The 6,504-nt window shown below is 30.8% G+C and overlaps 1 non-coding gene across 1 annotated transcript; it reads right to left on the bottom strand.

Annotated features, from left to right (window-relative positions):
- Positions 1-5,334: 5,334 nt before the first annotated feature.
- Positions 5,335-5,416, bottom strand: TRNAS-CGA (transfer RNA serine (anticodon CGA)). The gene has a single exon. It is a non-coding gene; the product is annotated as a tRNA-Ser (tRNA).
- Positions 5,417-6,504: the final 1,088 nt, after the last annotated feature.

Raw genomic sequence — 6,504 nt, 5'->3', positions numbered from 1 at the left:
CACATACATACACAAAATTGCACTACTCTTCATAAATTCGGAGTCGCGCCGCCGCCACGTCTCTGTAGTTCCAGCAAGAGAGAGAGCCCTAGCCCTGAAGGTGGTCGCAATTTGGGGGTGGCAAGCCCTAGATCTGGGCGCGATTTGGGGGTGGTACGCCTAGACCTAGGTCCGCGATTTGGGGGTGGTTTTCCTAGACCAAGATCCGCCCAGCCAGTCGCCGCCCCACGCGGGGGCGTTTGCTTTTTCGGCGGCGGCGGCACAGCCACCTACCTCTGCTTCTCTCTCCCTTCTCGAGTCCGGCACGAAGCTCTCATCTTCTCCCTTGCTCAGATCTCTCTTGAACAAATCCGACCCAACTTCTTGTGATTTGATTTGCAATTTGCAATTTGGGATCGATGTGCAATTTAGGATTTGGGATTTATTTATGTTCATTTGCGATCTGATTTAGTTCATTTCTTGTGATTTGGATCTGTTCATTTGCGATCTGCTTTGCAATTTGGGTTCTGGTTTGTAATTTCGTCGCCGTCGCCGGTGAGAAAAAGACTTAATTAGCTCTGTAATTTTGATAGACAACACTTAATTAAAATATAACAATCCCCTTGTTAATCTCCATGCCGAAAAGAATGTGGCCAACTTTAATGGGACGGAGGGAGTACAAAAATCAAAACTAAAAAGATCAAGTAAGAGATCAAGTCATATCCCACTATGGTCTTCTTACTCATTGTGATCCCTCCCCTTCTATCAAGTAAGCTATCAAGTCATCCCACTGCGGATGCTCTAAGAGCCTCACCATATGAATGTCGCGGAGGGACTCCAACTATTGGATTTCCATATTCTCCTTATATATATACAATAGATTATAATGATTTCCAAACATTTCATATTAACATGGTTAATCAGATCTTGCTCATAAGAAGTTTGAATGATTATCATGTTAATCCATTAAATGCTAAATAATAGTACATGTGGGCTAGCAACATTTCATCGAAGAGTGGTGGGTTATCAATTGAGTAATGAAAGTTTAAGAAGAATATGGATTTCAATGAGCTCTCTGCACGTATTTTAGGTTAACCGTTTTGATAAAATTAACAAAAACGGCTATCAAGTGGAGCTTAATTATTATGCATGTCATGGCGCTACAAAATTATCCATTATTATTATCGGAATCAAATTAAGCTCTCAAACATGCATAAATCAAGTCGAATAACATTATTCACTCATGACGAACAATTAATCATATTTTTGATACATCAATTTTTCATATTATGCACCAGTTGAATCGAGTTGAAGCGGCCTAGTTTCTTTTCGTAACCAATTAACATATATATATATATGCACACACACACATGTAAGTTGAGATACGGTAAAAACTATTTTGTAGTATGAAAACGTAAATATACAATTTTTTATATGTATAAGAATGCATTTTATGATAATATATAAAACAATTATATTTTTCTTACTTATATTTTATGACAACCGTAAATATTTTTTCATGATAAATTCAGAGTGAAATCACGTGTTTGTAAGCGTGTATGTCCAGCGTAAGAATCGGGAGTTAAAAAGCCTTTTACTTAATTATTAAGAGTACTTGTGAAGTAATTAAGAAAAAAAATCATCATAATAATTTTGAAATATCATAATGGATTAAGATTAGGTTTAGAGCAAATTGAAGAAAAGTTTGGCTTTATATTTTTCTATGTTGGTGGCAGTCGTTTTCTAGTTGACCTTATATATTAAAATAAGAACAAAAAAGTTGTTGGTAATCTACTGTGTTGCTTTTTATATATAAGGCATAATAATTTGTAAAAGGATTGGAAGATTATTTTATAATTTTCAATTAAAGCCATCCACACCTGTCTACTTGTCATTAAGTTATTTAGTATAGCATTCTCTATTGTAAAAATACTCTCTCCGTCTCAAACGAAATGTCCTATTTCTTTTCGGCACGAAGATTAAAAAATGTGTATAAAGTAGATAAAGTGGGTTGGTGGAAATTATTTAAATATTAAGTATAGAGAGAGAATGTATTGCCAAAAAAGGAAACAAGACATTTCGTTTGGGACAGCCCGAAAAGGAAAACAGGACATTTCGTTTGGGACGGAGGGAGTAGTATCATGTATTTTATCTTATATAATATAATATAATATAATATAATATAAAATAATATAATATTTTTTATCTTGTAAGTATATATATATATATATATATATATATATTTATCATTATATATGTTTACAGCTATTACTTATATAGATTATAAAATATTTTGCTTGACGGTGTGATAAAGTTTGATATAGTATTTAATTGTGAGTATTCATTAAGGGATTAAGGGTTGTGAAGCAAATAACATATTATATATGATGTCATGTGTATATTATACACCTATTTAATTACCTGTAGCAAAGGAATAAAAATACCTATTTATTATATATTCTTTTAATTGATTAATATATTTTCTCCGTCCCATAAAAACATGCATAATTTTCTTTTTTCGTCCGTCCTATAAAAACATGCATAACCCATTTATAGTAATAATTCTCCACTAAATGTCACAATCAAATGTGAGACCATTTCTCCACCCACACTACATTTTATAGGATTTCTTAAACTTTGTGTCGTCCTAAAATATGCATATTATTATGAGACGAAAGGAGTACATAGTAGAAATGTGTCACAATTTCTTCGAGATTAAATTATAAGTACTTGCCCTCAAACATGGGTAGATAAAGTGAACTATAAAATCTAAAAAATTATCAGCTGGGAATTGTACATATTGATTTAAGGTTGCAATGGTTCTAATTTAAGTTATAAAAACCATACATGTACTATAATTTGATTTATTCTCGAGATTTGGACCTTGTTCCTCACAAAAGTCGATTAATTAAATGTATTCAAGTTCTAATTAACTAGTGATGATAATAGAAGGATTTAAATGTAGCGTAATTTATAAAAATTTAATAATATCAACGTATAAACTAGACCTACCGCGCGCACCAAAGTCGAAAGGAGGAAATTAAGAAAAATAAGACCAATAATCATATCCCAAAAGAAACAAAAGTAATAAAAATAATGGATTGACCCAACACTCAAACTTTATACCTAAGTGATCCCTCCAGGAATTATCTCTCGAGGTTTTCGCTTTCAATATAAAATACATATTTATTTGGTACATAATTGTTGCTAGATCGATTGTTTTTTATACTTTTACTAGCTAAACTTTTTAGTGCGATTAGACAAGAACTTTAGTTTTAGAAAAATCATTGTCCTAATCAAAAATCAAATTGGAGCGTGGGCGTCTTTCATTGGATCCCTATCTTTGAAATATAAATATTAATTTTCACTCATAAAATTTGGGGTCAAGAGAGGAACCTTTTCTTCCCTTTACAACAAAAAATAAATATAACAAACTTGAATCATTATGAAGAGACATAAATTCCTTTATGTTGTTTGATATTCGTCAATTTTTCGAATTTTAAAAACTTTTTTTTTAGGTCGAATTTGGATTAACCTTAAAACGTTATGTTGCACTTTTTGCTCAATTGCCTAACTAACTTTAATAAAACCCTCTTGGATCTGCAAGGCAAGTTTAATGCTCTTTAGGAACCTATTGAGAGTACGGGCTACACTGAGGCCCTCTTTGAAATATGTATGAATTCGTTGTGAAAATGTATGAAATATGTATGAATTCTCATTAATTCTCTTTGAATTAATGAATATGAATACACTTAGCAGTTAGCACACACAAAATTATATAGATATATGTATATGAATACAAAAGGAGAGATTAGACTATAAATTACTTTTAAAATAGAAACTACAAGCCATGATTTCTCATTAATTCTCTTTGAAATATGTATGAATTCGTTGTGAAAATGTATAATTTAAAAATTAAAAAATTCGATCCATGAGGTTTTCGAACCTAAGACCATGATTTTATTTAACAATGTGATGAATTTGTAATTTATTTAATTATGTAATTTATAAAAAAAAATGATGAATTCACTGTAAATCTTCATGATCTAAAGATTGAAAATGATTCCTAATTTATATTTTGAAATTAATTTTTATTTTAGCTCATCCATGGATACAAATATATTCATGAATTCATCCAATAAAGTAACGAATCAACCGTAGATCTTGATGACGCATTATCATAAAAATGCATTATTTAGCGTAAAATTCGATCTTAATCACCATTAATCATCAAGATTTATGGACTAAATTGTTTCCTGATTTCTAAAATAAGAATTGTTTCTGCAATATATATTAATGAATGGTTGGTATGTATTCTATTAATAGAGTATTGATTATACCTTACCTAAGGTTGATGGAAAGAATAGAGCTCTCTACTCAACATATATAGGTGCTGTTAAATGTAGTTGTTTCACCTTTCACGTACTTGGCATGTAAGGCAATAGCATACCCCTCAGTACCTAATTGGCTATGGACAAATAGTAATTATTAATGTGTCACGAGTTTTATACTCGTCCATTCAAGAAAGAATAAAATAAAGTTATATGTCATGTCATGTCTAACATTCGATGTAAATTTCACGTCTCAGAAGTTTATAAGTAGAATGGTTTTCTAGTAATTTTGATTTTGATTAACCATTTATGATAAATTTGGATGAATATTAAGTAATTTGCATTAAAATCGATGTGCCAATATAGGACTACTTATCCTCATGCTATATTATGCACACTACTGAATAAGCATAAAAACGCGTGGGTGATTATTGTAGCTCAAATTATAAAAATTATCATGCAATTCAATTTAATAAACAATAAATTAATTGATACCATTTTAATTTATTTAGGCTAATCATTCTGTGCTCATATTGCTTTTTCTTAACGAGAAATAATTTTATTTAATTGGAGGAAGGGAACCCTAAATATTTATGTTAACATAAAGAATATTCTACTTGGATGTTTCCGATTGGACAATAAAATATAATCTGGCAGAATGAAAATATGGTAGATAAATCTGACCTGATCAGCCAAGGTTTATTTGAGGCCGAGAATTACTCTACAAATATGGGCCGAATCAAACCATATAATAAATGGGCTACCTAGCCAGAGGCCAGGCCCAAAACATTATACTAATTGGCATCTCATACCATAGACGAAGCCATTTCGTGGACATATTACACAAGACAAATTGCAATCATGCATAGTTTCGTCATTCGTGGAAATAAATGGTAAATTAATTTAAATTATTTTTATTTATCTATTCTATCACTAAAAATAAATGTCCTAAAATGATAATTTTACCATTTAATGAGGCGGAGGCGGAGGCCGGAGGGAGTAGAATACATTGGGGGAAAAAAAACGTCGACAGCAGGATTCGAACCTGCGCAGGCAAAGCCCAACAGATTTCGAGTCTGTCTCCTTAACCACTCGGACATATCGACCTTCTGTCATATAGACAAAACAAATTTAATTACACATTTTCGTTACTATTCAATTGATAAAAGTGAATATTGTCCTTAACGAATAATCTGCCTTACCAACCTATTGAATAGGTTCTTGTTTGGTGATTAAAGGAAATCAAATTGTTTATTGTTTTCTAGTTAGAAAGAGAGGGGCAACATTTTTGTTGGTATTTGATCGTCGTTTTCACAACATCAATTATTAATTTCGCAGCTTAAAAACGGTATAATATCATTTTAAAATTGATATAATATCATTAAGTTGTAAATACATATATTCCCCCGTTTCATAAAAATGTGCATGATTGTTAGGTGAGTGTGTTATTAATTGAAGAAATGATCCACTTTTATTAGTGGAAGAAGATGTCCGTAAAAGAAAATTACACACTTTTTTGGAATATCCCAAAAGATAAAAAGTGCACATTATTATGCGATAGAGTGGTTATATGTTTTTATTTTAGTATATGTTTATATTTTAATAATGGCTTCCATATTAAAATATTCAAATTTTCTATTTCTAGTTGAAATGAAGGGGACGAGAAAAAGTCAAATCCCAACACTCTCTATTTAAATATTTTCTATATTTAATTGGAAACTGAAGTGTAATTTTTTTCTTGCAAAAATTTCATTATCGAAACACTTTATGGACCATTATACCCTTAACTACTGAAATAGGAAATAGATAAATAATAGTATATGTTAAAAAGTTGAATTATTAAAAAAAAACTTGATACAAGTTGCAACGGCACTAGCTCAACAAAAGTTGAACAGAACTGCGAATGACTTGACTTTTTAATGTTAGAAAAAAGTGCCAATTCCATATTTCTCAAGTCAATCCAATTGGCTTTAAACTTATTTAGTGCCCATTCCACTCCTACTTCCAAGTATTATTATTTTGAAAATTACTCGCAATTTTTGGCATCATTAGAATCTTGAAATTTGTTCTTTTAGATTTCTTCTGAATAGTTCGAACTGGGATTATATAATTTTGGAAACTTATATATCGAAGTTTTTTTTATAAAGAAATTGTCTAAAAATATTCTTCAGAATTTATTTATATAGAAATTTAA

This window comes from Salvia miltiorrhiza, chromosome 7, assembly GCF_028751815.1.
Source record: "Salvia miltiorrhiza cultivar Shanhuang (shh) chromosome 7, IMPLAD_Smil_shh, whole genome shotgun sequence".
Lineage (NCBI taxonomy): Eukaryota > Viridiplantae > Streptophyta > Magnoliopsida > Lamiales > Lamiaceae > Salvia > Salvia miltiorrhiza.
The sequence above is the reverse complement of the archived record's forward strand: the minus strand, read 5'-3'. Positions and strand labels throughout refer to the sequence as shown.